The following is a 9091-nucleotide window of genomic DNA, read 5'->3' on the forward strand; positions in this document are numbered from 1 at the left end:
CCATAAATACTATAAAAGCAATATAGAAATATTCCATGGAACATCCAAAGCTAGAAGGTAATAAAAATGTGAGCTTCTAAGTTCAAAACTTTACATGTGGTTTAAATAAAATCATATTGTACGGAGTAGAATGCACAGTATTTTTTAATCTTTAAAAAAGAAAAAGAAAAACAAGTTTCAGAAAGTTTGTGTTTGTTTCTTCCATAAGGAATCAGTAAAACAGACTTGGAAGGTGGTAGGAAGACAGGAAGATTAACCTGGGCACAACAGGTCTCTACATAATCAGAAGCAGAGTGCAAATAAGAATTGATTGCACACTAGAAGCTGGGTTTAATGGGTGGCCAGAGGTGAATTGAGGAAGAAAGGATCATTGATGACTCTGAGACCTAAGACTTTAAAAATGATGATACTGCTGACATAGAGGAATGTCAAGACGTACACTGTGTCAGAGTTCCCTGAAGGTAAGGTTTAGCTCTCAGATCTCAGGGAGGAATTTGTCTGTGCCTGGGGCAAGCTATTCTTAGAAATCTAAGCTAGTTTAAAAGTCTACAAATCAGATTACAGGGTTTGTTGAGATGTCGATGAGTAAGCCGAGTGCATAAATGATACTTAGGAATGATTAGGCTGGAATCTAATGAACAGAGTCTGTGAATGGGTCAGAACAAAAAGAACTATTGAGAATGGCCCATTGTGCATATAATATTTTATAAAAATGGTTTTGTATAACTTCTGAGCATAAAGAAATCATATGGCAAGTTTTAAACCACAATTATGTGTACTGCTATTGAAATACGCAGCCATAGCCCTGGGATGCAAGGTGGGAACAAGTTAAAATTGAAGGGCAGAATGTGAATGGGAAGGGGATGCAGATAAGAGGTTGAATACATGCAGGATTTTTTTCCTATTGTTACTAAGAAGTTATTTCTGAATTACTCAAAATTCTCTAGAAAAAAAAATGGGTCAAAGTATAACTGAGAAGGAAAGAAGAGGTCAGGTAAAAACAGGGTAATTATAAAGTAGCAAGTGGAAAGAAGTTTTAAGGGGTAGTGATTGTAGGTCTAACCAAGAAAACTATATTAGGATAAGGTTGAAGACCCAAAAGGACCCTTGAGGTAGCTTTGTGCAATTCAGAACTCAAAACAGAGAGGACTCTGGACTGGGTGACTCCACTGAAATTGTTGGCTGGAGCTCCACATCATGTATGGTTCAAATGAGGTTGTCTCTGGGTCTAGAGATGGGAAAAAAATACCTTGACTGACTTTTGGACTGCATGTGGCCATGTGCTTGCCCCAATGCCAACCCTGTTCTACGGTAAAACACAGCAGCGGCAAACAATTGCATACCTCATACCCTTTAGTGTATGACTCTGAAGCATGAAAGAAAATGAATTCCAAAGCCTCTGGAATCTTTTGGGATTTTTGGAAGCCTTAGTAGGGTTATACTTGGGAGGATAATTAGAAGCACCTATGAATCTAGTTATCCATAACAAGTTGAAAAGTAAAGCTAATAAATGTTGCTTAATTGTTTGAAAATTAAATTAGATGAAAATTAATTAGATGAAAAGAAAGAGAAAAAAATAAATCTTAAAATTCTTGAGGTAAAATAAATATCATAAAAATGAATTTTCCCCAAAACTTAATGTCCATATCGTAGAAGTGTCAGGAAAAAAAAAACAGTAAATTCAAGAGAGTACAGTAAATTCCAGAAGGAAGAATCAAATCAAATGTACCAAACTGTGGAAGAATTCACACATATCATTTCGTGCAAGAAACAGCATCCTAGAATATCTCCTCCTTTAACTACTGGAGCTCTGAACCAGAAAGTACAAATGTCGTATTTCTTTTACTCTCTTTAAACTAATATACTTCAGACATATTTCAGGAAAGAGAAAATCTGCATACCCAATGAAATTGACAAAACAATTTTAGAAAACACTGAGTACTTCCTTTTCTACCCTTTAAAAATACATACTCTGGGGCTGGCAAGATGGCTCAGTGGTCTAAAGGGCCTGCTTAGGCAAGGCGCAGGGACTGTGGCTTGATCCCCCACACTACATGCTGTGCCAGCCCTGCCCAGGGGTGAGGCTGAGCCAGCCAAAAAATAAAAAGTAAATAAATAAAAATAAGTAAATAAGCAAAACTACATACTCTAAGAGCATATAGACTTTATGATTGATTCTAAGAGGTGGTAATATACAGGGTCTGCCCCCTAAAATGTGGACACACTTCAGGAGAAGAACAATAACATGATGTTTTGTGAACGGGTAGTGTTACCTTCATACTGGGGACTCTGAGGAATGTTGTTTATCATAGAAAACCCACTACACTACTATTCCTCAGCAAAGAAACTGAAAATGCATGTGTAGCAATCTCAGCGACCAAGCCTACACATGCAGCACTTTGCTGTGATAATAAATATTTGGAAGCTCATTGCCACCACTTGGAGCACCCCTCATAACCGTAAAGGACAAAGGTAACTTGTACTAATTTTATGAAGTCTCAATAAATGTAGTATTTAAAACTTTATGCAAGGACCAGGGAGATAGTTAGGCAGTTGAAGTGCCTGCCTGGCAAACACAAAGACCCAGATTCAATCTCTGGTACCACATGCCCTGCCAACCTTGTGTGAAGTTGGCCACCGAAATCAGGCATGGTGGTACAAGCCTGTAAGCCCAGTGCTGTGGAGGCTGAGACAGGAGGACCACTACAAGATGCATAGCAAGACCCTGTACCAAATAAAAGATTTTTAAAAATTATATTTAACAAAAGAAAACTGTATTCAAGTCTTTCTTTTCATATATATATATATTCAAATAAATAATTCATAAAAACTTTTCTTCAGCTGTGAAATTAGACAGTTCATAACTATGCAGTGTGAGCACTATAGGTCTTACAGAAAGGACACTTTTGACATGATTTCATACAAAGTTTTATTAAGACAGAAACGTTCCTAAGTACCTCTACTTAAGAATGTAAGAAAAAACAGGGTTTCAGCAGTGGCAGAAACTTCTTAAATTATTCTGAACATAATTGCTCGCCAACTTATACCTCCACATGGTTTTCTTACAGGGTCCACAATACTGGATCATTTCTGTATCTATGATAATCAGAATGCTAAGAAAGAGTAATCTAGTTGATTGGATCTTTCAGAAGTTATAGTAAAAATTAATATGACTCAAATGAAATAGTTCAATAAGCAATGGCACTATGGAAATAGCCATTAGGGTGGTATTAAAGGAATTTAACATTGAATCAGTTCAATTTGGCAAACATATTTTAGCTTTCTATGCAAGATTGTACAATTTGGGGGGGGCTACAAAGATGAACAAGATATATTTCTTTTTCTTAAAATCTTCAAGGCCTGGAAGGGAAGCCAGGGATATTAACTACCTAAGAACATTTACATCACAACCTTATGCAGGAAGTCTGTCCAGTGGAGAGAGGTTGGAAATAGAGCAAAGAGAAAAGAGTAGAGTGCTGTTGGAACAACAGTAAACCTTGTGGGACAAACAGTCCTAGGCCGAGAAAAAAAATCTGATCAGAGTGTTAGGGGCTAATTGTGTAATCAAGCCCCCAGCTGAGGATGGGAGCTTTGTTCTGGAGGCAACAAGGAGATAACATAAACCTTTGTTTTTAAATCTTTTTCATTTTTATTTATTAATTTGGTACAGGGTCTGCTACTCAGATTGGATTTTCAATGATTCTCCTGTCTCAGCCTCCCCAGTGCTAGGATTACAGGTTTGGGACCAGCCTGGCCAGGGTTCTGGGGCCAGCACAGCATGCAGTACCTGGGATTGAACTCAGGTCCTTACGCTTGCCAGGCAGGCACTTAAGGCTACTGAGTTATCTCCTCAACCCAGATATCATGGACTTTAAAAAAAATTATGGAAAACTTTTTATTCATGACAAAATAATAAGAGAATAACAATAGTTAATACACTACATATCATTAACTTCAAAGTAGTTACTCAGAGTATAAGATATAGGCATAAAATTTTTCCAAGCAAAATTAGCACCAACTTTTCTAAACACTAAGAGAAATCAGTGGTGTAAATATCTTGTATGTTTTCTTCTCCCTCTCTTCTTTTTCTCCTCCCACCACTCTAGTTTCTCTTTCTTTGTGAACAATTCCTTCCTCAATGTCTATTGTATAGTTTGGAAAGACAACCAACAGACTTTGAAAAAATGTTAGTCAGATATCACTCAAAGGATTAATATATAAAATGTATAAAGAGTTGAAAAAAATCAGATTCTTCAAATTCAAAGTTCTAGTTCAAAAATGGGTATCAGAAATGAATATACACTTCTCAGATGAAGAAATACAAATGGAAAATAAATATATAGAAAATGTTCAACATCATTGGTCATTCAGGTGATGCAAATTTTAAAATGCTGAGATTCCATCCTATTTCAGAAAGAAAGACTAGCATCAAGAAATCAGCCAATAACAAATGCTGGAGGAGGGGGCCAGCCAGATGGCTCAGCAGATTAAAGCACCTGCTTAGGCAGATGCAGGGACTGAGATTCTATCCCTAGCCATGCTGGCCCCACCTCTGGGATATGCTGAGACTGGGTATGGTGATGCACACCTGTAATCCCAGTGCTTAGGAAGCAAAAAATAGAAGAATCACTATAAGTCTGATCTGCGTAGTGAGACCCTGTAAACTCTGTAGACCCTGCACCAAAAAAAAAAAAAAGTGCTGGAAAAAAATCAACACTTCTCCACTGTTAGTGGGAGTGTAGCCTTTTACAACCACTGTAGAAATAAAGGTTCCTCAAAAACTTAAGATTAAAGATCCCACTCTACCCAGCTGTTCCCCTTCTTGACAGAAGGGCTAAACATATCATAGCACAATGATATATGTGCAAGCATGTTTATAGCAGCCCCAAATTTGTAATAATTAAATCTTTGATGCAAACCAAATGCCTATCAATTGAGGAGCAGATAATCAGATGTATTTTTATACAATGGAGTACTACTCAGCTATAAAGAAGGATAAACTGGAGACTTTTATAGGTAAGTAGATGGAACTTGAGATCATATTTATAAGTGAAATAAGGCAGACTCATATGTGTAAACATCATATTGTCTCCCTGGTATGAGAAATTGGAAGAGTAAGCATCAGGAACTGTGTATAACCCTTTGCCTCCCTTGATCCCTCTTTGCTTCTTCCTAAACTGTCATGAACTGTATCTCCTATGCCATGTCTCCCTTCCCTAGTCCTAGCTGACTGTGAACTAAGCCTTTACAAATTGTGAACTAAAATAAACCTAAGAAGCCCAAGCTAGATATCCTGCATATTTAGTTCATAGTAGACATCAGTTACCACTCTTGATCAGACTGGAGGAGGAGCTAAGAAAGTCAGGAGAGAGATGGGGAAGGGACATAAAAACAGATGAAGGGTCTCTTACTTATATCCTGCTGCATGGCCCCATCCTAACAGGTGAGGCAGCAGCATCTGATTTTGTACCCCGTCCCTAACTCTTCCTACTGTGAACTGCACATGTGCAAAATTTAGCTTAGGCTCCTCAGTTTTTTATGAAAAACTAATCTGGAACACAACTTCCCTATCCTCATCTATGAGAAAATTATCTTCCTCCAAATTGGTCCTTGGGCCCACTGTTCAAGATCAACTGTGAAGAGGAGGTAAACTGGTAAATACTTCTAGTGAAGAATAGGATCCTAGGAACTCTATGTGGTAAAGTGAATAATAATGGGATTGAAAACAAACCAAATGATGCAGAGAGAAATGACAAGACACACAAATGCAGGGAACCTGTGTTGAGCACTGGAACTGCCAGTAACTTTCTCCAGGCCATGGCTCTTGGCTGGCAGCAAGACCCACAGTCAGCATGCAGCTCTTGAAGCACAAGCAGCAGTGCTGTTTGTCTTGATTTTTCTTATGCTTATTCTTTCTGTAATTAAAATAATGTTGCTATTGCTATTTTTATGGCAGTTTATTGCTCTGAATTTCAAAATCAAAACTTTAATATATAATCACATACCAAGGCTCTTTAGCAAAGACAAGATCTTTATTCATAAAATATTCCTTCAAGTAACCAGTCTGTATGGATTAAATTAAGGAAGCAGGGGGAAAGGAGAGAACAAATGAGGAGGGAGGGAGGGAGAGAGGAAATATGAATAAAATTGTTTTTGCCAATAATGAACTTGCAGTTACAGGAAGCAAGTAAAATGGATATACTTTAAGGATTCCTCTGGGATAAGGCACTATTTTTACATTTTCAACCTCTAATTTGAGATCTTCCTTATAAAAATAAAATCTTATAATCTTAGAATAGTAGTGGGCTCATATAGGCTTGAACACACTAGATTAACTAAGGCAACAACCAACCTACTCAAGACAGAGACACCAAAATATCATTCTGCTCCCTGACTTCAGACAAGACTGTTCCTACATCTCCCAGGCCAAAGAGAATTGAATTCTAACTTGGGAGAAGGAACAAGAAAAACTGTTAGAGGAATGAGATTGCATGTCTTCTCTGCCAAATTATTTTAGTCTTTCCTGCCAAAACAAGCAGGGAGTTCTTTTACATACCTCACCCCCAATCACTCCCATTATAGTTCTCATTGACATCCTCTGAGATCTATTAATGTATTCCATGAGACAAAGGCCAGCTGGGTACTATCTTCTGGGAAGGTCTCATTCAGGCACTGAAAGATCCTGACCTAAGAAGTCCATCACTTTTTTTCCAGATAGAATAAATTCAGGTATTATAATGTTTATTAATAAGTCCTATTTTCTAAGCCTTTGTTCACCTTTAATCATTAGTCATCCCATCACATAGACATCAGTGCACAAACCCTTTGAAACAGTGGAAAACTCACATAATTCATTCCAAGAAATGAAATGCTAATGCGGTTGCTATGCAGCGATGCTAGGTTCATTAGATGCCTTTGCCCAGTGTACCATCTGCAGATCCCCTGCTTCTATCCCACAATCCTTGGAACATTTTATAGGGTGGAATGTGTCATAACCCATCTATTTTGACTGCATACCAAATCACATCTCTGTTTTCAGTAAGACAAAGTGAAGCTTGTCACACATGGACTAGAAGTTCTTAATGAGGATTATGTTCTTTATGATTGTTTTTTAACATTTTCCTAAGAGAGCCATTTTCCATTTGAGTAATTGTTTAATTAATGATGCTCAGATAATCTAATGATACAAAACACAAATAGTGTTTAGCACAAATGCTCAACAATCACGACTGTTATTCTGAGCCAAATGGGCTAAATTTTCATTCTGTGAGGCATGTTAATGATATCATTTCTTATGAGCTTTGACGACTCTGGGCAAATTTGTAAAATAAGGCAGGTAAGGTTATCCCTTTAGAGTCTTCTTACTTTCTGTTCTTTCCTCACCTCCAACCCATAGCATGATCTCAAAACATTTCTGCCCCTTCTGGCATCAGAACTTCCCCACCTGCAGGGTATGGCTTCACCCTATCACAACCCACAAGCTAGGCCTAAAATAATGGCCTCTGGAACACAGATCCAAATACTGGTCAAACTCCACTTCTCTTGTCATCTAGTTAAACAGGACTCTTCTCTTCAAGATGTTGAATAGTTCCATCTACTTCAAAATTCACTTGTTTTGTGACTAATAGATCTTTAAGGAGAAAATGCTGTGTCTTAAATAAAAAGTTTAATTGGAGGATCCTTTGATCATTAATAGAGACAGTTTGGGCTATGTTTCTCTTTTTTATGTACTTGGTTGTTACAGAATCTCACTATGCAGCTTAGACTCATAGTGATCCTGCTGTTCTCAGCCTCCCCAGCACTGGGATTACAAGTATATGCCACCATGCCAGGACTCTGTGGTAAGCTCTGCCTGGCCTGGGGGCAGAGCAGGGGTAAGTTTCTTTTAATTCATCTTGCAAATCCACAAAACCAGGTACAATTGCATTTACCCATATCTCCGTCACATCCTGCAGACACCATTTCATACTAAAGTAGCCTCATGTACAGATAGGTGACTTTCTTCTTCATCTTGCTGTATGTACAATATTGTGCATTCCTTAACATTGAACTCATAAGCAATGGCACCATATCTTATGTGTGAGCAAAGCTTATCTAACACATGAAAGATACAGCCCAGCTGTTTTGTACTTACAAAAACTAGACAGCACTTCAGTACCTTGCATAAGCACTGCTCTCAGCAGCAAAAACAGTCAAAAAGAGCACAAAGGTGTGAAAAATAGTACAAGACAGCATGAAGACACTCTTATTACAATCTGAGTGACGAATTAAGAAGGCAGAGTGTTGCCTATTACAATCTCAGCTGAAAATGTATACATTGGGCAATTCACATCCTCTTCTGCTCCAAATATGGCTGCAAAAGACTGAAGAATCTTGAAGGCATCAAATTTGGGGGGTTTCAATAAACTTTAGTAAGTAGGAAAACTTGCAGACTTGGGATCAGCAAACAATGAGGACTGACTACCTTATTCTCATTGTATAGATGGAGCAGAAATGGACAGGCAGAATAATTTGTTGAAACAAAAGGAGAAGTCAATCTGCAAGCCTTTTGGGATGCAAATAAACTCTTATGTTGTAATTTTTCCAGAATCAACAACATTCCATTGTACAGCATCTCTGCTTGGTCTTGGCAAACAGAAAAACAAGCATTAGGAACCACAAGGTGGGTCTATTCCAGAACATTGGCCTCCTCACTTACAGTCCCACTGCACTCAACAAAACAGAGGAAACCTGCTTGCAAACACTTTAAACTCCTGGGAGTGAGTTCAGAAGTGGCAATGCAACAGACCAAGAAGTCATGGACTTGGTTTTTGAAGCAGCTCCTCTCTTATGCCTACACAGTCATTATCCTCTGCACACTAAGAATTGCAATGCTGATCTCCTAGGATTATCCTGAGGGGTAAATGAGATGGCACATGGAAGAAGTAGGACTCTCATTCAGAATAAGCACTTGAAAGTTAATGTGTATTACTTGTCAGAATTTATTCTTTAGAGGCCCCCTAGAAACTACTCTACAAAGAGAATTTTCATCATTTGGTTTCTATATATGTGCGCTTAAGAACCAAAAGCAAAAACAAACAGCTGCCTCTTC

The sequence above is a fragment of the Octodon degus genome, unplaced genomic scaffold (assembly GCF_000260255.1).
Source record: "Octodon degus isolate 3935 unplaced genomic scaffold, OctDeg1.0 scaffold00220, whole genome shotgun sequence".
Lineage (NCBI taxonomy): Eukaryota > Metazoa > Chordata > Mammalia > Rodentia > Octodontidae > Octodon > Octodon degus.